The sequence below is a fragment of the Lissotriton helveticus genome, chromosome 10 (genome assembly GCF_964261635.1).
Source record: "Lissotriton helveticus chromosome 10, aLisHel1.1, whole genome shotgun sequence".
Taxonomy (NCBI): Eukaryota; Metazoa; Chordata; class Amphibia; order Caudata; family Salamandridae; genus Lissotriton; species Lissotriton helveticus.
In genome coordinates, this window is record NC_136071.1 from 1010833554 (window position 1) to 1010856642 (window position 23089).

Genomic DNA, 23089 nt, shown 5'->3' on the forward strand with positions numbered 1-23089 from the left:
TGTCACTTTGCAGCTGAGCCCCTAAATCGGACCTCTATGAGCGAGGCACTGCTGGGAGCTCCCTTCAAAAGCCTCCTCCCAGAAACTTTTCCAAAACGTATCACGGGCACTGAGAAAAGGAATTAGCGGAAATGGTAGAGCGCTCGCTTAGCAGGCGAGAGGCATCGGGTCCCCTTTCTAAGTGGCTATACTAACGCTAGTAGGTCGCGGGGACAAATGAGATATGATCGGAAAATATAATTGCTCCCCCCCACCCCCCCTCCCAAGGGCATCGAACATGTAATAGGTTGTAATGTTGATTGTTACATGTTTAAAAAGTTGTCTCGTCACGAGCGGCACAGTGGCAGCTGGCTTGCCCGCAGTGATGAAACAGTAAGGTTGAATTTACGCTACAGAACAAGTCATGTGGGGCAATGGCAGGGTCAAATTGTATGTTGGTGATCAGTCTCAATTTATTAAAATGCTGGTGATGACAATTACACTGGCACGTTGGTCTGGAATATAAGATTTTCATGGTTGCGTCTTCTTACTGCAGGTGTACTGCGGGTTCCTCTATTTTAGGCAAAGGAAGATTGGGACATAAGCAGCAAGTGCGCGGTGCAATCCCCCCCATCAAGTGGAAGGTAAGAACTAAAGGTGGTGGGTTGGCCATTGAAAGGGGTTAATACTGCATCCTGGGGGGCCAGTGTTCATGGTCTGGTCCCCCTAGGGCCCAAGAGATGGTAGAGACGATGGGCTGGGCCCTTGACTGGGGGAATGGTGTTAAAGGTCGGGCCCACCCAGGTCTTCGGTTATTAAGACATGGGGTAGGGCTAAGCCTAAAATGATCTTTATATCAATTAATACAGGATCGTGGCAAAGAACCGACGTCGCCGCAACGTATTCGTGGATTCGCGTGGCCAACTTCCCCCCCCCTTTTGTAGCGAGTGCGCGTGTTTCGAAGGAAACAACAAAAGATGTCGGAAATGAGACCAGCCGGCGCAGGAGCAAAAGGGGTCTCGGAAGCTCAAGCAGCACATGCGGCGATTTTCCTACAACTAGTGGAAACGAACGGGGTGGCATGGGCTACCAATCTGCTTAAGGGCAACCCGGCAAACCTCTGTGTAAACAATGACATCATGCCATTGGATGAGGAGGACACAAGTAGTGCAGGACTCGTGAGAGCGTCCAAAAGGACAAAGGTGCCTACGAACAAAGACTTCCCGCCGCCGCCTAAAAATAAGGCCAGCGCGAAAACCACGGTAGCAGTGATACATGACGTTTCTGGCACTTCGAATTTACCAGAAGTGTTTCAGGAGTTGCCTGGTCCATCAAACATGCCTGCTAATGGGCAACCTACAATGGAATATGCTACTAGAAGCGATCTGGGTAAGATCATGTCCTCATTGGAAGCATTTATGAAGGAGATGAGGGAAAGTGTGATGCCTGGTGCCAATGGCGGGGTAGCACCGTCCAATGTATGGGGAACTGGCGCTGCTAGCTTGGCCGCATCCGGAACACGGGGAGGGGGGCCAGATGGTACCGACCTGTCCAACATGTCATTTACACCACCGGGGTCTGGGCCGGCTCCCATGGCACCCCAGCCACCGAACGCTGTGCCCTCGCCCCCGGCTGCGCCATCGCAGCCACCGATCATTGAGCCCCCAACCCCGGCTGCACTACCGCCCCCTTCTAACACAGCAATCCCTGCTCCCATGGTACCAGCTCCTTCTCCAGCGTTGCCAAGTGAGGAGGAAGAAGTGGTGCATGACGCTCCTTTACTGTCAGGTCGTTCCTCCTTGTCCTGGGAGGTCCCGCTGGCAGCTAAGGAATTAATATGGAAACGAGAATTTATAGATATTTTTTCATTACTCATGCTAGGACAACAAGGTGCTGACGTACGCAAGGCAGGGTTGAAAGAAGACGAAAAGAAGGTTAGATATCAGCCTTGGCCAGAAAAGAACATTGACACATGGTTGGAAGCCTTTGCGATACTGTCCTCTGTTATCATGGAGAAGTTTGGTGATCAAGGACCAGGGTTAGTTCAGTACGGGAGACTCATTCATAATGAAGCGAAAAAGTGGGGAGGCCTAGGTTGGCTAGACTATGATAGGGAATTCAGGAAGAAAATGTCAAAATCTCCCAAGATGCGCTGGGATCACAAAGAGTTACAGCTGTGGATGGACCATATGGGGTCCAGGGCGCTCCAAGGCACAACTGCGAACAGTAAGACACATGATACGCAGGTGGTGTCCAATGACAAAGGCGGCAGTGCGACACAGACAGATCAAAGAACGCCGCCCTTTCGAGGGGGCCAGAGGGGGAGAGGCCAAAAGAGGGGAGGTGGGAGGTCATCCCCAGGGTCTTGCAGATTATTTAACGGTGGGCACTGCCATTGGGGGAGATCCTGCAAATTTACGCATACATGCAGTAACTGTGGAGGGTAGCACCAGGCAGGAACGTGTAGGTCAAACAAAGGTCAAAAGCAAGGCAGTTATCAAGGGGGAGGGGAGGGTCCTGGCAGAATAAGTAGCGGGTCCACACCCCCCACAATCTTACCCCCCCCAATGCCCATCCCCCTCCCCTGCACCCCTTTGACCCTCCCTGACTCTACCTCTCAAGCATTGTCACCAATTTTACCAGGAGTAGGCGCAGTGAAAGGGCCCTCACCGATAAAATTGGAACGACTGGTTCCACTGTTGAACAAATATCCCAACAGACTGGATGGGAGATTGCTTCTGGGGGGGTTTGCGGAAGGTTTTGTTATACCATACATAGGTGTGCCTGCCACGAGAGATGCAGACAATCTTAAATCAGCAAAAGCCAATCCTGAGGTGGTGAGAGCAAAGGTTGGTAAGGAACTGGAACTGGGGAGGGTTGCTGGCCCATTTTCATGTCCACCACTAGACAAGCTGGAAGAGGGGCCTGGCTGGCCAAAGCTGATATCGAATCTGCTTTTCGCCTCCTACCTGTGCACCCTAGCAGCCAAAACTTACTAGGTTTCAGGCTGGACGATGAATATTACTATGACAGGTGTATGCCCATGGGCTGCTCCATCTCCTGCGCATTCTTCGAAGCTTTCAGCACCTTTTTGCAATGGGTATGTCGTAATTTAGCAGCGATTAGATTAAGCATTAGCAGAAGACATCCTGTACTTAGAGACTATCTTGTCTTTTTATGGAATCCATTTTGTATTTGGCAGCCATTTTAGATGGCCATGTGCTCACCATGTACTCAGTCCTATCTTGCTGTTCTCTGCTCGGTATATTTAGCCTCTTCCTCCTACTTTGCACATGCTCAGTTGTGCTTGCAGCTGCTAATATTCTGTAACTGTCAGGATGTGCTTGCTAGCATTGGCAAAACTGTTAGCTCCTCCTACTTGTCGACTGTGCATTTTCTGTATGACCATCTATGTGTGTAACTCTTCTTATGTGCACTTGTACTGCCCTTTTTTAGCCCCTGTGAGGGTATATAAGAGATACTGTGGCCTTCAGTCCTCAGACCATCTCATACAGAGTGCTGCGGCTTCTGTGTGACATGGCCTCACTTGTTGTAATTTAATAAATATGTTTCTCTTGATTACAGATTCTGTGCCAACTTTTTCATGCTGCTTTAAAGGATCAGGTGTTAGTGCAAACCCCTGAGATGGGATTTTTGATTTCCCTCATTTGGCGCGCCAACTTGGGGCTCATCAGAGCGGTGACTATCTGAAGGAGTGAACTTATCAGGAGTCAGACATTTACTGAGGAAGACAAGGCAGGATTCTACTAAAGGAGGTACCAATTCTGGGGGTTCTTAGTCTCTGTAGCCCAGTCTACTTCTGATCTTACTGATTTTTGATCCTCCACATGATGGCACCCCTGACTGAGAACATTTCTGGCGTGAATATTTTAAAAGAAAAGACTGTTAGGTCATTCAAAACTTGGCAGATAGAACCTGGACGCTCGTGCTTGGTAAGAACCATTGTATGGTAATTACTGTGAGCTTATGTTAGCCAGTGACTCGCAAGGCAGTTTTAGGATACGCTTGCTGTGGCTTATGGATATGGATATGTATGGATGATCGATCATATTTATGATATGGATTATGTGATATATGCGTTGCAACACATGTAGGCAGGTAATGTGGAGATGTTTCTCCATTTATGGTTATGAGCGGCGCAATGATTAAGTGCCATTTCAGATTATGATAATGCATATTTTGCATTATGTTTGTTTGCATGCCTGTTCCAAACTCACATGTAAAATGTGTAGTTTTATGAGAGGTACCATAGTGAGATATGAATTGAATTAGCCGGCTTCCCCTAGAGGGAAAACTTAAAATAGGTTTTAGGTATGAAAACATATTTCTTCCTTGGTGAAATTTTTCCCCAGGGAATTTAAATATGCCCATAATACACATGAGGATCCTTTGTTCTCTGCAATTTTATGTATGAAGATATGCAGAGCGGTTTTTGGTGTTCTGCCAGCCTGAATTAGTGAATTGAGAGTATTTCTACTTCAGTTTTTAGAATACTGTTGAGAATAGGGTTTTTCCTTGTAAATATGACTTACAACTGGAATTTACATAGGTGGTTTGGATGCAGTCTGCGGGCTGTCTTTTGTTTCTGGCTTTAGTGTTGACCCATGGTTTAAAAGGTGTGTTTAAATGTCTAGCTGGTTTGTGGGTTTTTTCCATTCATGTAACTTTTGCTTGTACATTGCGTCGTCGCTATTTACGAAACATGGCTAAAGCGCGCTGTATTGTGTGTCTTTTGTGTTTTACCCCTTTTCTGTTTATGTCTGTACTGAGCTCAAATGTATTTTTGTGGGTATTTTTGATGTTTTCAGTCTGTTAAACATAATGTTAGATTAATTAATGTTGGGTAAAAATTCGATAGAAATTCAGGAATGACCTATGTGATGTGCTAAACATAACTATATGTTTCTCCTTAAAGTTATAGGGTAAGGAATAGCGCGCATGCACAACTGTTAAATGTTTAAGGGATAAACTTAAAATTCTTATTCACTAGGAATATTAAAGGCCTACAGCAGAAAAATGAAATTGTGTGTTTTTGTAGACAACACACTCAAAGCGTGTTTACTTAATATACATTGCATTAAGATGCTTACAGGCAAAACAGTTTAGCTGGAGTGAGTTTTTCTGAACTTAAAATATGTATTCTTGCACACGCATTTCAAAGCTTGGAATGTCTGTTTTTAGTAAGGCTGCCACCAGGAAATTCAACACTGGGTAGGGCCTGCCGTCAAGGACACAGCTGTTATTTTCGCAGGCCTAGTTTATTTAGCCAGGACTTCTTCCTTAAGTTAAACGTGCAACTTTGCATTTCAGAGTGTTATTTTGGAAGCAAGGTTTACAAAAATAAGGTTAATTATTTGTATCACAGACAGACATTTCAATTTCGGTTTTCCTTCTCTTTTAGCATTTTTCTCGTCAGCACATGTCTGGCTCTGTTGCTAAAATCATTGTCCTTTTCAAACAAAAGTGGCGCGAAGTTGACGTGTATTTAAAATTGAGATTATATGCTTAGGCGAATGACTGCTCTAAAAAGATAAGCAAGGGGCAGATTTATAATAGGGATGCAGCTTGGTTTTAAGATATAGGATTATTACAAAAACGAAATATGGAGAGTAATTTTTTTAATTATGACATAAAAAAAATATTTTGAAAAAAAAATAAGTGCTTTTTAAAATCGTTTTTTGATATTCATAAAGCTTAATACTCATACTGTGACCTCCTAGCATTATAATTTAATTTAAGTTGTGCAGTACTGCATAATGAGGACATTTATGTATGGGACCTTCACTTGGCGCAGGCGTAAGAAGTCATTTTTTTTAAAGATTTACATGAGATATGTCTAAGTCCGATTTCTGCAATCTCTAAAGAACATTTTGAGGATGATTAATATGTAACACAATTATAGGTTATTTATTTTTAAGTACCTCAAATTGCAAAAACGATATTGAGTTAAATAGACCATTTTAAAAGGCTTTCTTGCCATTTAAACTAGTTTTATAGTGCCTTAGGCTTCAGTGAATGCATACATTCAAGTATAATACAAATGTGCACGTTTGCTTTTTCATAGCTTAGTGAGTTAATGTGCCCAGCGCAGAGGCTTATGTTTAATATCAAGGTTGAAGGTTTTGACTTCAGCGGGCCTACTGAGCCATTCATTCATTTAAGGTTGATAAAATGTGTAGCATTGCATGGCACAGTGACACACATTTATTATGAAGCTGGTATGGTGTGTTGTTATGTTCCATAAATTATTCACAGGCTCTGAGAATAAATAAATTGTAGTTCTCTAAAAGAAGTAATATATTTAAAATGTCTTTTTTTAAATAGGGTTGATTATTGCACAGACTTGCAGAGACTTATTGTCTTTGTCAGTTTCACAGTGAGGTTACAAGAAAGCTTGGTGCTCCAGCCAGATTTTGACCTTTAGGTCAGTGTGGTGGGGGCTTAGGAGTATGTGACAACAAATGGTGAAATGATTGCTTGGAAAAGCTTCACGCAAAGGAGCCATTCACGTCGACATTTGAAGAGTGCATTCCTGACACGGCTTTTTTATAAACAGCAGGGCCTAACCTGGGGGGTTGGTGTAAGGGACACGCAGAGGCTGTGAAATAGTTTTTGCTTAAGAGATTTTGTACATTTACAAAAACTGGGTGGTTCCACTTGAGATTTTGCGTGTTATGTGAAGTATTGGCTGTATGATGAAACAAAGATGTGTTTTTATGACTTCTTTGAAATGAATTATCTGTGCATTTTCATGTTTTTTGCATTTCTTCCATGAATTTTCCCTGCTTTTCCTGTGTGTCTGACGCGACACAGTAAGTTATATTTGACAAGCTGATCTTCACTGACTGCTTGATCTGCTGTCAAAAGGGTGAGGATGGATTAAAAGAAGGTGTTATTTAGGTATAAGTCTGACAAAATTAAAATGGGCCCGAATGTTTTTTTTTTAATGTTATTGGAGTGTTTATTGTGCAGAAAGTGCATGAAATGGTGTTGCATGCTATTGTGTTTTTCTGTGCTTAGGTATACAGCAAAGTATATCTGATGGCTTGGCATGACATGTCCTATATTATGTATGTTTGTGATCCATGTTGTTGCTTTTGTAAGTTTTGCTGTGTTGTGAAGGGATAACATGACGATGTATATCCTTTGAGCAACAGTGGTTAAAACTTGTTAAGTGGTAAAACTTGCTGATACTAAATTATGATATATGATATTGTTATATTGTGAGCAAGAACAGACAGCACTTCACCAAGTGCATGCCTATGTGGTTATAATATATACAGCAAAGTGTGTCACCTTTACTCACGTTACTGCTCTTTTCCCTTAAGGAAAAGGCAGCCTCACATTTATATTTCCTTGATTGGACCTAAGGAAGCAATTATAGATCTGTGACTCTTATGCAAGGTGACCTAATTTCTATATAGTATTAGTTAAATGATGTTCTGTCTTAAAAGGAAACCAGGTTTCATTTTCCCCGAGAAAGGAAGGAATGGGATCACTAGCTGAGATTACCGTAGATGGTGTAGTGGCCAGCGGTAGAGTTATAATATGTGTACTATTTTTGACTTTTTTGTATCACCCATGCTCTTGGCATTATGTCCCAAACTTGATTATCACCCAAGTCAATTTTTGTCCTTCCTATGGATTTTTCTTTTGCTGCTTTTCCCCTGATTGATGTCACATTGTGCCTAGTTTTTGGGGATTTTAGCTGTGTTCTAGTCCTATTTTCTTTTTCGTTTTTCTTTCACCATTTAGAGGTTTACATTTCCAGACTACAGTGATGTATCAGGTTCCTCTATAATATGTGTAATTCCCTTTTGTATGACCAAACTGGTTTTCAAAATTTCTTCAGGCCTACTCTGGTGTTTTCTAGTCTGACTGTTAGGGTAGTGATAGATTATAGTAAGATCAGTTGTCCACCTCAATAGGAGATACTTTCACGAGTATTTAGTATGACAAATTCAAATGCCTATTCTAATTTGGTTTTAGTTCTTTTTCCCTGCTGCTTTAATTTTTGGTGGGATCAGATGTGTCCTAATCATAGAAATACCAGGACTCTAGTTCTTGTCTGTTGTTTCTACATTGCTATTAGCTTTTGTATTGTATAGTCCACCTGACGCACAATTAGTCTACATGTCCCTGATAATCTGTATTATGTGATTTCTCTTTTTGAGGTGTTCTAGATAAGGAATTTAGGAACACCTGCACTTAATAATTGAGGAAAGTTTGCTTACCCCCTTAGACAATGCCACTATGTGTGAAGACATCCATTATGTAGTTGTCTACCTTTAGATGGACGAGGGTATGCTCTCACATGGAAACCCAATTGAAGAGGCTAGAGGTGCTGTTTTACCTACTACCTTTTGTCTTTGTACTCTATGACAATGACAGTATTTTGTTTTAGATCACTATAGTCCCATGGTGTATGGCCACTCCTTTGAAGATTGCAGGCCACCTACTTGCAAATCCCCTGCAATGAATTGTTTTTTGTATACTTGCCAATAGGTCCAGCCTGTGTTTTTCTTTACTCTCACATAGATAGATGGAAGTGGTTCTTGGGTGCCTTGCTAATATATGGGGCATCCCAAGACTAGGAAGTATTTTCTAACACTCTGTTGATAGACTGTTTCTGTGCCTTGTCTAAAGACAATTTGTTCTGTCCACCAATAGATATTTGCTGCTGTACAAACCACTACCAGAGGGGCCCGGACATCAGATTCAGCCTGGGGAGTCAGCGTCAGCACCAGTGCAGCTTGAAACCAAAGTGAAGGTAACCAGCACAAGAATTGCTGGCAACTAGGACCTCAGTGAAGGCGGAAGCCCTGTGATTAAGTGTGTACCCCTGCCACTGTTTTGAGCGAAAGACGGGGTCACAAATCAGAAAGGAGAAATCGTGGATCATGCCTAGCTGAGAGTCACAGACCGACCAGAATGGCAAGGAGGTTTTGCTTGAGGTGACCCCTTCTGAAACAAGGGTTGCTTCAGAGATCCTAGAATAAGGCCTCTGATTTCTGGTCCTAAAGTGAATACAAGTTTGCACCTTTGTTTGTTGGTTAAGAGATACCTGGGTACACTGGATGCAAATGTGTAGCCCCAACGAATGAGCAGTGCGCCAGCAGAGCAATATAGGAGATAGGGAAGGACTTGAGATTAGGGTTCAAGTGCTGTGTCTCTGGTGCCTGTTAGATTGAAGTGAAGAAAAGTGGTGCACTGTTTGCACTGTTTGAGACACTGGACAGGATCGCTAAGAGCATTTGCCTGTTGGGTGACTGCCCTATCCTGAAAGAAGAGACTTTTTTCCTTGAAACTGGACTGTGATTCTTGAGTTGCGAGTTGTGCAGCTCCACCGTGGAAACAACAAAGAGCCTGCCTGTGAGGCTCAAACGGACACAGGGAGAAGACTCCCCCTCTGGTTGGTTGTACAACGGCTTCAATTTCCCCAAGGACTTCCTCTTTTTGTCAATAATGTATCCCTTTTAGTTGTCCCATTTTTGAAGAGCAGCCCTTTACAGCTCTTGGTCCTAATTCCTATGGCCCTGTGTGGTCCTCCTGGTCCCAGATATGCTTGATGTTCTAGCCCTCATAAAAGGAAAATGTAACAGTCAATTGGAAAATGTTTTTATTAGATATGAGCTGTTAGCTATTCTGAAATTTAAAATGAATAGTCACTGAAATGCATAGGAGCCCTGAAAATGTCTACTAGGGAGCCCTTTTCTGAAAAATTATTTACCGGCTGACACCTTGAGCGAGCACTGTGCCTGCAGTGGAAGAGGGAAGGACGCCAAGAACCGCCACCAGCCGCGCCGCCGCCTCGGGACTCCAAATCCCGACAGGCTCAGCGGCGGCGGCGCGTTCCCCGACGCGTCATACGCGCCGGGAGGGGCTGATTAAAACAGGAAGCCCTCGGTGGAGCGGGGGGAGCCCTTTTCTGAAAAATTATTTACCGGCTGACACCTTGAGCGAGCACTGTGCCTGCAGTGGAAGAGGGAAGGACGCCAAGAACCGCCACCAGCCGCGCCGCCGCCTCGGGACTCCAAATCCCGACAGGCTCAGCGGCGGCGCGTTCCCCGACGCGTCATACGCGCCGGGAGGGGCTGATTAAAACAGGAAGCCCTCGGTGGAGCGGGGGGAGCCCTTTTCTGAAAAATTATTTACCGGCTGACACCTTGAGCGAGCACTGTGCCTGCAGTGGAAGAGGGAAGGACGCCAAGAACCGCCACCAGCCGCGCCGCCGCCTCGGGACTCCAAATCCCGACAGGCTCAGCGGCGGCGCGTTCCCCGACGCGTCATACGCGCCGGGAGGGGCTGAATAAAACAGGAAGCCCTCAGCGTCGCGGGACGCGAGCGGGACGCCCGGGGCTAAGCCCGGGCAAAGGGCGGGCCCTCAACGGCCCTCCAAGGCCGAAACAGGCCGGGCTGGGCCACCCCCATTTTTCGTATCCCCACCCAAAAGACATATAATTATGGCGAAACCAGGAAGTGAAGTTCAACCCACGAGTGAAGGGAGCTCAATCTTCGGCCCCCTGGACAAATTTTTCTCTAAAGTCAAGGGTGAAATTGATAAAGACCTGGCCTTGGCAGAGAGGCGCATTGCAAGGAGACAATCAATAGAGCAACTTAAAAATATCGTTCTGATATCAGTTCCCTCACCTATTCCTGAGCCTAGCCCACTTAACTCCACCTTAAAAATTACGGTAGAGGATTTAATGAATACTGATAGCGTCCCCTCAGTTTTTCAATCCTACTTCCAGCCAAGTAATGGTTCTTTGCTCCCGTCACCTTTAAAAATTGATAATGTTACATCCACGGCATCCGCCGATCTTATAGACTTGGTCACTCCAAACCTGCCAAAGATTGCAGAGTTTGTGGGGCCGGATATAATAGAAATCCCCTCGTCTCAGGTCCCACAAAAGTTTTCTATGTTCCACCCTTCACCAGTGGTATTAAAGACAGATAAAGTGTCTCAAATGAAACAAAAACCCAAAAAGAATCAGGCTATTATTCGCTCCCCACCTAAAAAACGACGAAAAAGACTTCCAATGAAAAAAACCCTTAAAATTCAAACCTCGGCTAACGATACACTCACTAAAGAATTGCTACAAATTGTTGAAGGAACACCAAAACCATCACATGAAGCTTTAATTTCCTGCGTTCCTCCCACAATTAAAGACTTTGTGGATGCCATGGAACATCTTGTGAAGGCATTATTAACACCAATACTCGAGAGAGTGAAAAGAATAGCTACTCAATTGCACACTCTCTCGGAGACCCTGACTCAAACTCAAGTGGCAAATCCTGATTCTATGTCAAATTCGGGTGATAAATCAAAACAGGAAGCAAAAATTACCACCATCATAGCAAAATCTATTACCACGAAAATTGGGGGGGGGGAATCTAGTTGTGAAAAATCGACCAAAGTCCAGATTCCGATGAAGCAAATTCCGGCGCCAAATCAGAATCAAACCCAACCGTTAGAGTCTATAAAGAAGTCAGTAACTACCCAAAATCCTGCTCCCCCTCCAAAAGTGACTTCTAACACCCACGCAAATTTGACACAAATTAACTCTCTTATTGCTTCAGCAAAAATGGGCAACGCCCTTTCCACCCGGGAAAAAACCAACCCTGCCGTGCTACATGATAAACGTCTAGGGAAAAGATATGTGGACTTACCCCCGATTGCATCACAAAACGTTATCATCCTAACGGGGGTCGCACCATTATCAGGTATAGGAGGATACGAAAATCATCATAGTTTAAAAAATAAGGTGATTTTTTGGCTTAAGAAAAATAGGCCCTTACCTCCTCATATAAATGGTGACATAAGAATGGTGAGAAGAACTGATTGGGTTGGTATTCGTCCCAAAGACATAGAAGGGGATGTAGTAATTGTCACCTTTAAAGATCCGAGGGTCATCCCACATATTACAGACTGGTTTCTGGGCCTCCATAGGGGACCAATCTTGCCAAAACCTTTAACCTACTTTTACCCTGAAGCGCTAATGTCTTCTAACCCTCACAAATTTCATCATTCTAAACACTCATTTGTGCAGTATAGAAATAACCACCTTAGTCAGGGACCAAGAGATCAGACACGTCTCCCTCTAAATGATCTATATGATCAATTTCAACCACCGACCCCACAGTTCTATTCACAGGGTTATGTTAAACTCCCCTCTTTCTTCCATGCAAACTGGAACTTACCCTGTTATAACTCCTTTGAGCCACTTTGCGGTATGGAGGACTTGGATTGACTCCTCCTTCAAGAGAAGCAAGTAAATGATGGCAGTGGGAGATTTGAGCATTCCACTGCTTACCCCTATCATATGCAGGTTAACCCTGAAAAGGGTCCAAATAAAAACTCCACGGTCAACGGGGTAAAAAATATAGACAAAACTATTGACTGGGGCAAAGTAAAAAGACAACCTTGTCTGTCCACTAATACAAACGCCAAATTACACTCGAATAATAAGGCAGACAGGAAAAAAACTGGCAACTTGCAGTTCCTTTCGTGGAATCTAGCAGGACTTTCTTCAAAAATTATGTTACCGGACTGGGTAAAGGTGATAAATCAGTATTCCATCTTGTGCTTCCAGGAAACCTGGGCGATCTCACCTATTCACCTTCAAGGCTTTCAGACATTCCACTCACCGGCTGCCGCGACTAAACAGGGCAGACATAAGGGGGGTTTATGCACCTACGTTAGTGTAGCAGTCAGTCAGAGGATCAGAAAAACCTTACTGAGAGATTCCTTCCAGATAATTGCATTGGATATCGCCCCGTCATTGTCTTTGTTAATTATCAACTTTTATAATAACCTCCCTGTAGATCAATTGGAGAAAGTCATGGATACTTTACACCAAGCCCTGCAAACGATTAAAGAAACCTTGGGCGGAGAGTGTGCAATACTTTTTGCTGGTGATCTAAACTGCCATATCTGCCCAAACACAGTAAGAGATGCTTGTGATATTTATGAGACATATGCCTCAGATCCTGGTTTTCCCACTTTTAGCCATTTTTTGCACACAAAGGCAGGGGATCTTTTTAACACCTTTGTGACTTCTTGTAACTTACATTTGGCAAATGAGCTCCTTCAGACTCCATGCCCCCTCAAACCAACCTTTCATGGCAGAGGCAGGAACACTATCATAGACTTCTTATTATTCTCAAAAGCACATGCATCGCTAATACGAGAATGGAACACCCTTGACCATCCACACAGTGACCACTACCCTCTCTCCATGATTATTGACTTACTGGAACCATCTTTGAGCCAGAAGTTACATAAAATTACTTATGAACAACCAATTATGCTGGGAGCCAAAAACGGATATTGTGTGAAATGGGACAAAATAAACCCAAAAAATATCCTCAAGAACCTAGTCAACAAAAGAAGGGAGGAGATTTATATTTGTCTTTCTAATAAGGACACCCCCGATGATATTTGTAATGCTTTCATTAAAATTCAGGGAACCTTGAAACAACTTTTGACGAGACAATTTAAAACTGGTACCATTCATCAAAATGGGTGGTTTGACCAAAAATGTACGAAGGCATTGAACTCCTTAAAGAACTTGCTCCGCGTCCTACCGAAACCGCAATTAGAAATACGTCAGGCCAGAACACAATATCGCCTAGCCATAAAGGAGAGAAAAAAGGAATTGAAACAGGAAGCATGGCAGAAATTGATGGAAACATCGGAGACGGGGAACATGTCAGCTTTTTGGAGACTTATCAATTCCCCCCTGCCATGGGTAAAAATGCCCACTAGAAACCTGGATATGGCAATAAATGGAGAGATGTGGGCGGCGCACTTCCAGAAGCTCTATACTAACCCCGCATGTTTAAATAACTTGAACCCAGACTCATTAATCATAAACTCATCTCGGGAGAGTCCTTGCCAAATTCTATTTTCACTTGAGGAGGTGGAATCAGCCATCAAAGAAAGTCCTCCTGGGAAGGCCCCTGGACCGGACGCAATTCCTGCAGATGTGTATAAGGCAGAGAGGGAATTCTGGGCTCCTTTATTGACCTCTGTCCTAAACTCTATAAACACCACAAATCTCCTGCCAACCTGGGGAGAGGCTATAGTAATACCAATCTTTAAAAAAGGAGACAGGCACTTGCCATCGTGCTATAGGCCCATATCCCTCCTCGACACCTTAATGAAAATTGTCGGACGCATAATCCTGAAAAGATTATCCATCTGGATAGAGGAGAAAAATATACTCTCCAAACTACAATATGGTTTCCGGTCAGGCAGAGGTACAATTGAACAGGTCCTTAATTTACATCTAATCATGTCAAAATACATCGACACCAAAAGGCGCAGTCTGTATATAACATATATAGATCTCACTTCAGCATTTGACTGCGTCCTGCATGACCAACTATGGGACATTTTAAAGCACTTCGGGATAGATCCATCAATCCTTCTTTTCATTAAGGCATTGTATCGTGAAGCAGGAGCCAGAGTGAGATTTGGACTGAGGGGAGAGTGCTCGCCACGTTTTAACATCAATAGAGGGGTTAGACAGGGGTGCATATTGGCTCCCCTGCTTTTCTCCCTTTATATAAATGCGATTGGCGAGCATCTCAAAAACATCGAGTGTGACTTTCCCAAAATAGGAGGTCAATCGATTCCAATTCTGCTGTATGCCGATGATGCTGCAATTTTATCTCAAACCAGAATGGGCCTACAAAAAGCAGTTTCAGCTTTCACGACTTTTATGAACGCCAGGGGCCTTAAAGTGAACATAGGAAAAACGTTCACCATGCTATGTAACAAAAGCCCAAAAAAGACCCCATGCCCCATCTTTATTGAGGACCAAAGATTGGAGACAGTGGAGGCTTTTACTTATTTGGGAATCTGCCTACATAGAAAGCTATCCTGGAAAGCGGCAATAGAGAAGAGGAAACTTGCTTTTCTGAGAGCTATTGGAGGTCTCCGGGACTTTTCGGGAAAGATAGGGGGTAGACCAGTTAAACAACTACTAACCATATATAAAGCGAAATGCGTATCTACTGCTATCTATGGGGCTGGCCTCTGGGGCGTAGACAAAAACATCTCGTCGATACAAACTTTGGAAAACCAATTCTTAAGGTATCTTCTTGCTGCCTCAAGGGCAACCTCTGTATATAAAATGCACATTGAGCTCGATATCCCGTATATAACAGATACTATAAAATCTGAACCCCCCCTTCTCTGGCACAAAATTTGGACTACCCCTGAGACTGCTTTTAATAGAGAGGTGTTACAGGATATTTTTAAATTGGAAGGGGCCAAACATTCCAATCAAGCTATTTGGCTGACCTATGTGAGAAAGTTCCTTTTTGAAATTGGACATCAAGAGTGGTTTACAGATCCAAGTTCGCTGGAAAATATCTCGCGTAAACATCTGAGAAAGATCTTAATGGTCCACCTGGAAACAGTCAGATGGAACAAACAAAAACTCTCGGATACCATCTTGGCTTATCAAAGGGTGACACCTCATAAGGGGCTTCAACCATACCTATCATCAGGTATTCCGTGCTACTCAAGGATGTTACTTACAAGATGCAGAATGGGTTCTTTTTATCGTTATGTAACATTCCCAAAATCCAATGATTGGTCATGGATCACCTCTCCTTGTCCCTGTGATACTATTTCACAACAATCGAACATTCATACTATCCTTTTCTGCAATTATTACGGGTTTTTGAGAAAAGCTTTATTATTACCCTTACTGAAGAGATGGAATATCAGGATATGTAAAACTGCTTTTGAACGTCTACAGGAACTTGAAGATAAGGAGGTGACAGCCAAAATGGAACAGTTCTTAAAATTAGTGATAAAATTTAGGAAAACTTTAGATTGAAATTGGAGATAGTATTTACTCCTCTTTGTTTTTATCTTTCTTTTAAACGCAGACTTTTTTAACTTTTTTTCCTGAATTATGTATGTCTTTTTAAACTGAAATATTTTTAATGATTTGCTATATAATTGTTTTTTAACTATGTATAATAAGGTATGCTTATATGATATTTGTCTAAAATATCGAATAAAGCTTATTTTGAACTTTGTCTACTAGATGATTTTAGGATTTGCTTTAGCTTAGGCCAAGAAAAATGATAATTCTGTTTATAATAGTGGCCATTGCTTTCTCCTACTGTCTGTATGTTTATTATGATCCAATGCCCGTTTTTCTTGGATTCCTGCTGATACCCTTAGTGAAATGTTTAGACTGGAAAATGCTCCCCTAGCAATAAATTAGGATATTGATAAATTGTGAAATTGAATGTACAAATATTTTCTATGTTCTTACTGGATCATGGGAATGTCTTCAGCTAATGCTGAAAGGGTCGTCTGTCGTAATTTAGCAGCGATTAGATTAAGCATTAGCAGAAGACATCCTGTACTTAGAGACTATCTTGTCTTTTTATGGAATCCATTTTGTATTTGGCAGCCATTTTAGATGGCCATGTGCTCACCATGTACTCAGTCCTATCTTGCTGTTCTCTGCTCGGTATATTTAGCCTCTTCCTCCTACTTTGCACATGCTCAGTTGTGCTTGCAGCTGCTAATATTCTGTAACTGTCAGGATGTGCTTGCTAGCATTGGCAAAACTGTTAGCTCCTCCTACTTGTCGACTGTGCATTTTCTGTATGACCATCTATGTGTGTAACTCTTCTTATGTGCACTTGTACTGCCCTTTTTTAGCCCCTGTGAGGGTATATAAGAGATACTGTGGCCTTCAGTCCTCAGACCATCTCATACAGAGTGCTGCGGCTTCTGTGTGACATGGCCTCACTTGTTGTAATTTAATAAATATGTTTCTCTTGATTACAGATTCTGTGCCAACTTTTTCATGCTGCTTTAAAGGATCAGGTGTTAGTGCAAACCCCTGAGATGGGATTTTTGATTTCCCTCAGGTATTTCAAGAGGTGGAAGGGGTGGCGAACGTAACTCATTATCTGGACGATTTCCTCTTCGTAGGCAGAGCAGAGACAGCAGTCTGTGCTGAGGCGCTGGAGAAATTTCAAAAAATGACAGACTATCTGGGTGTGCCACTGGCTCTGGGGAAGACTGTGGGTCCTGCACAGGCGTTAATTTTCTTGGGCATAGAAATAGATACGATAGCGGGTGAGGCTAGGCTCCCAGCAGACAAGGTCGCAGAATTAGCAGCGCAGATCAAACTGGTGCGGGGGCAGGATAAGGTGTCGTTGGACGATATACAGAGCCTTCATGGGAGACTAAGCTTTGCCACCAAAGTAATTCCTGCTGGTAGGGCCTTCGCGCGCAGGCTGGCCAGGACAGCAGCAAAGATAAAGCGCAGGCATCATCAAGTGAGGCTGAGTTTTGGGGTCAAAGAAGATCTTAAGTTATGGGGGGAATTCCTCGAACAGTTTAATGGCTCCGTGATATGAAGGGAACCCTGGACCAGCAGCCAGGAGCTGACGTTGTTTACAGACGCGTCGGGCAGGGAAGGATTTGGGGCTATACTCGACAGGGACTGGTGTGCGGCGGGGTGGCCTAATGCTTGGAGGAAGAAAAAGATCACCAACAACATAACGGTGTTAGAACTGTTCCCAATAGTGGTGGCTTTCCATCTGTGGCCTGTCCTGCTGTCTGCAAAAAGAGTGGTTCTATGGTCTGATAACATGGCGGTAGTACAAGCCATGAACACCCAGTCGGCCTCTTGTGCACTTGTCTTATGCTTACTCAGAGAGCTTGTCAAAGTATGTTTATACAATAATGTGGAATGCAAGGCTAGGCACATCCCGGGAATACAAAACACTGCTGCTGATGCACTCTCACGTTTCCATTGGCAGAGGTTCCGAGAGGCGTGGCCGCGAGCGAGGGAAGAGATGACGCCTTTCCCGGCCCGGCTGTGGCATCTGCTGCGGTGGCGCAGCGTATCAGAGAACTAGGCGAAATGTCTTTGGCACCTCGGACTATGAGGAGATACCAGACTTGTGTTAAAACATTCTGCGAAATTATGGGCCCATGGGAGCGGGATGCTGGGAGACAAGTTGAAAAAGTGCAGGCATTCATGGTCTGGGCGAAGGATGAGGGGAAGAGCCACTCATGGATGGCCGGGCACTTGTCCGCTATCGGGCACCATGCTAGGCTTTTAGGTCAGAAGGACCCAACGTCGTCATTCCAAACTAGGGCGGCACTCAAAGGCTGGGCAAGAGTGATGCCTAAACTAGCGGATCAAAGGGCCCCCATAGATTATGAGACTTTAAAAAACATACTAGACGCCCTGCCTAAAGTTACCCATTCCGCCTATGAGGCGACCCTCTTTTCCATGACTTTTAGCTTAGCATTTTTTGGAGCATTTAGGATAGGTGAACTGGTAGCTCAGTCCAAAAAGGAGGTCAACTCCAGGGCCCTTTTGATGGAGGACGTTCGCTCAACAGCGGAGTCAGTTGAGATCCTGCTACAATGCTCCAAGACAGATCAGATAGGCAAGGGTAGGAACATTTCATTACAGCGGCTGGGCAACGACAATTATTGCCCGGTGGCACTGATGGCCACTTTCTTGGCCTGCCGCCCGCATAATGATGGTTTATTACTTATCCACTCCGACGGTTCCCCAGTCACAAAGTACCAGGTGGACCATGTGTTGCAGGGGTGCTTATTCCTGGCAGGATATACAGCAACAGGGGCCAAGTTTAGCTCCCACTCTTTCAGGATAGGTGCGGCCACCACGGCTTTTAGGGTAGGGCTCCCAGCCGAAGCAATTAAAAAAGTAGGTAGATGGGAATCCAACTGCTACAAAACTTATGTGAGACCAATGAGTTTAATTCACCCTGTGAGCAGACATACAGTTGACAATGTGTAAATAAAGTAAATAATTCATAAGCCGTGACAAGATTATTACGAGGTGTGTTCAAGTTCAAGTTCGGTTGCCACTCAGTGGTTGTTTTTGTTGCAGTGCTTTTAAGTGTGTCAATAAACTATAATCATGCAACATACTGTGTTTCATTGCAGGGTCAGAGGTATGGGTGATGGGGCACTCGTATGTCACGAGACTGGCGAGATGGGTGTGCGCCAACACCTGGAAGCACGGCTTTAACAACACCAATATATCATGGTTTGGTTTCCCTGGGATGCGCTGGGTGGCTCTGATAGGGACGCTGCGTAGGCTACTGAAAGAAAACAGGCAAAGGCCGAACATCCTAGTGGTCCACCTAAGGGGGAACTACCTAGTCACATTAGGCAAGAGGCGACTGCTAGACACAATGAGGAAAGACTTGAGCATCTTAAGCGGTGAATTGGGACAGTGCAACATATATTGGTCAGAAATTTCCCCTAGACCGATTTGGCATGGGGCAATAGCGCAGGAGGCGATAGAAGTCTCGCGCAGGCATGTAAACGCAGCAATGCGCAAATTCAGCGAGCAGAGAGGGGTAGGTTTCATTAGACATGGCTTGCTGCACGCCAAATCCATTGGATGCTGGGAATCTGACGGGGTACACTTGTCCAAAGTAGGCATGGCGATTTTCCTATTAGACCTAGGGGAGGCGCTAGAAGCAGCCGGATGCAAATAGGGGAGAGATAAGGGCTAGGTAGTGGGGGCTCTGGGCGCAGCGGGTGCCACGCCCAGGGCTGTGGAAAAAGGTACAAGGTGACCCCATACAGGACAGGCGCAGGAACAGGACCTGAAGCCCCAGTGCGAAGCACACACTGCTGAGTCATACCTAATCCAAGGGGCCCTTCTTGGGGACTTGGTTCCGACGGCACCCCGTTAGTCCTTAGGGCGGTTGTAAGCTTGAGCAACGGGGGGTTTGCTAATAATGCCTCGCCTGACTGGGCAAGGTGTGAGTTGACTCTCCCTTGTCCGGAGGGTGGTGCAGGTGGACGATAGGTCCACCGGTGGGTGGTTTTTCCTCCCAGGTTACACACCGGGCTATGGCCGCTGGTGTCCGCTTCTTTGGCTCAACTTCAGGCGCCCTGCAACAAGGGTTTGCGGGGCACATGGGGTCACCTGTCAGTTAACCCGCTCTGTTATTTGTATCACAAATAAACCTGCAACTTCTTCTTCCCAACTTGCTTGTCTGTGTTTCATTTGGGTGGTTGAGGGTTGCGGGACGAGGTGTACCGATGCCACTACTAACCCAGATACCCCCAGGGCCACAGTGCTGCTCTTTACAAATGACTGATTGATTGGCTATGTGCCGCCAGCCTGTCAGAAGATGGTTTTCAAACTGCTACCAGCTCAAGTCTTCAAAAACTGAAATAATGTCTCTGTAGTGCTACTCTGACCGTATGGCCATCTTCTCTCTGATCACTTTACAGCCAGACACCATGTCACCTTCCACATGAGCCAAAACTTGGGGTAAACTTGAACTGCAAGATGTGACTCAAATCCTTCACTCTCTCCACTGGCTATGCAACTCTGACAGAACTCCTCGCCCCTGACAGTAGATTCCTAATTCAAAAAACTGGTAATCAGTAAGATGGACCTCTGCAACAGTGTATTTATTTGTGCACCCCTCAATACGCTCTCATTTTGAAAAAGATGTATTTCACAACAAGGACGCTAGTCCCCCACCACGTTATACAGGCAGAGTCCTCTAACAAAGTGATGGTATCCTTGGGCAACGAGAACACTCAATAATCTGATATTAAGTAAATGGAAAAGAGAATAGTTTTGCAGAAGAGCGACTCTCCAAACTCTAAGCTAGCAACATTAACAAGCATTGGAAATGCAATAGGTCTCGCATTAGAAAAGTTGTAGTTATTGGTCTTGTAAATGACATTTTTTATTTATTTGTTTGTTTTTAAAATTGCTAAATTGATGGCTTTGTCATTTACAATGCCAATAGTTATAACTTTCGCGAATGTGACACCTATAGCATTTGGAATGCAACATATTTGGTATTTACGTCACTTAGATGGCAGCTCTGGTCGTTAGGCCACATCTATAGAGAGCAGGAGAGTGCAGCAGGGGAGAGAAGCACAGCAATGCAATAGGTCTCGCATTAGGAAAGTTTGAGCTATTGGTATTGTAAAGGACACATTTTTTATTTATGTGCTTGTTTTGAAAATAGCGAAATTAATAGCTTTGTTATTTACAATGCCAATAGTTTTATCTTTCGCAAATGTGACACCTATTGTAACACAATATGTGTTGTGAGGGTGAGTGAGGGTGAGGGGTTGAGGGTGAGTGAGGGTGAGGGGTTGAGGGTGAGTGAGGGTGAGTGAGGGTGAGGGGTTGAGGGTGAGGGGTTGAGGGTGAGTGAGGGTGAGGGTGAGTGAGGGTGAGGGTGAGGGGGTGAGGGTGAGGGGGTGAGGGTGAGTGAGGGTGAGGGGTTGAGGGTGAGTGAGAGTGAGGGTGAGGGGTTGAGGGTGAGTGAGGGTGAGGGTGGGTGAGGGTGAGTGAGGGTGAGGGTGAGTGAGGGTGAGGGTGAGTGAGGGGTTGAGGGTGAGTGAGGGTGAGTGAGGGGTTGAGGGTGAGGGGTTGAGGGTGAGTGAGGGTGAGGGGTTGAGGGTGAGTGAGGGTGAGGGGTTGAGGGTGAGTGAGGGTGAGGGTGAGGGGTTGAGGGTGGGTGAGGGTGAGTGAGGGTGAGGGTGAGTGAGGGTGAGGGTGAGTGAGGGTGAGGGTGAGTGAGGGTGAGGGTGAGTGAGGGTGAGGGTTGAGGGTGAGTGAGGGTGAGGGGTTGAGGGTGAGTGAGGGTGAGGGGTGAGGGTGAGTGAGGGGTGAGGGTGAGTGAGGGTGAGGGGTTGAGGGTGAGTGAGGGTGAGTGAGGGTGAGGGGTTGAGGGTGAGTGAGGGTGAGTGAGGGGTTGAGGGTGAGGGGTTGAGGGTGAGGGGTTGAGGGTGAGTGAGGGTGAGGGTGAGTGAGGGTGAGGGTGAGGGGTTGAGGGTGAGTGAGGGTGAGGGGTGAGTGAGGGTGAGTGAGGGTGTACTGGTTGAGGGTGAGTGAGGGTGAGGGGTTGAGGGTGAGTGAGGGTGAGGGAAGTGAGGGTGAGTGAGGGTTGAGGGTGAGTGAGGGTGAGTGAGGGTGAGGGGTTGAGGGTGAGTGAGGGTGAGGGTGAGTGAGGGTGAGGGTGGGTGAGGGTGGGTGAGGGTGAGTGAGGGTGGGTGAGGGTGGGTGAGGGTGAGTGAGGGGGTGGGTGAGGGTGAGTGAGGGGTGAGGGGTTGAGGGTGAGTGAGGGTGAGTGCGGGGTGAGGGTGAGGGGTTGCGGGTGAGTGAGGGTGAGGGTGAGTGAGGGTGAGGGGGGGTGAGGGGTTGAGGGTGAGGGGTTGAGGGTGAGGGGTTGAGGGTGAGTGAGGGTGAGGGTTGAGGGTGTGAGGGTGAGTGAGGGTGAGGGTGAGGGTGGGTGAGGGGTGGGGGTGGGTGAGGGTGAGGTGAGGGTGAGTGAGGGTGAGGGTGGGTGAGGGTGAGGGTGAGTGAGGGTGAGGGTGAGTGAGGGTGAGGGTGGTGAGGGTGAGGGTGATGAGGTGAGGGGTGAGGGTGAGTGAGGGTGAGGGAGGTGTGAGGGTGGGGGTGAGGGTGGGTGAGGGGGAGGCTGGGAGGTGAGGGTGAGTGAGGGTGGGTGAGGGTGAGGGGTTGAGGGTGAGTGAGGGTGAGGGTGAGGGTGAGTGAGGGTGAGGGTGAGGTGAGTGAGGGTGAGGGTGGAGGGTGAGGGTGGGAGGGTGGGTGAGGGTGAGGGTTGAGGGTGAGTGAGGTGGTGAGGGGAGGGTGAGGGGTGGGGTGGGGTGAGGTGTGAGGGTGAGGGTTGAGGGTGGGTGAGGGTGAGGAGTGAGGGTGAGGGTGAGGGTTGAGGGTGAGTGAGGGTGAGGGTGAGTGAGGGTGAGGTGAGGGTGAGGGAGTGGAGGTGAGGTGAGGGTGAGGGTGAGTGAGGGTGAGGTGAGGGTGAGGGTGAGGGTGAGGGTGAGTGAGGGTGAGGGGTTGAGGGTGAGTGAGGGTGAGGGTGAGGGTGAGTGAGGGTGAGGGAGTGAGGGTGGGAGTGAGGGTGAGGGGTGAGGGTGAGTGAGGGTGAGGGTGAGGGTGAGTGAGGGTGAGGGTGTGTGAGGGTGAGTGAGGGTGAGGGTGAGTGAGGGGTGAGGTGAGGTGAGGGTTGAGGGTGAGTGAGGGTGAGGGTTGGGGGGGGGGGGGGT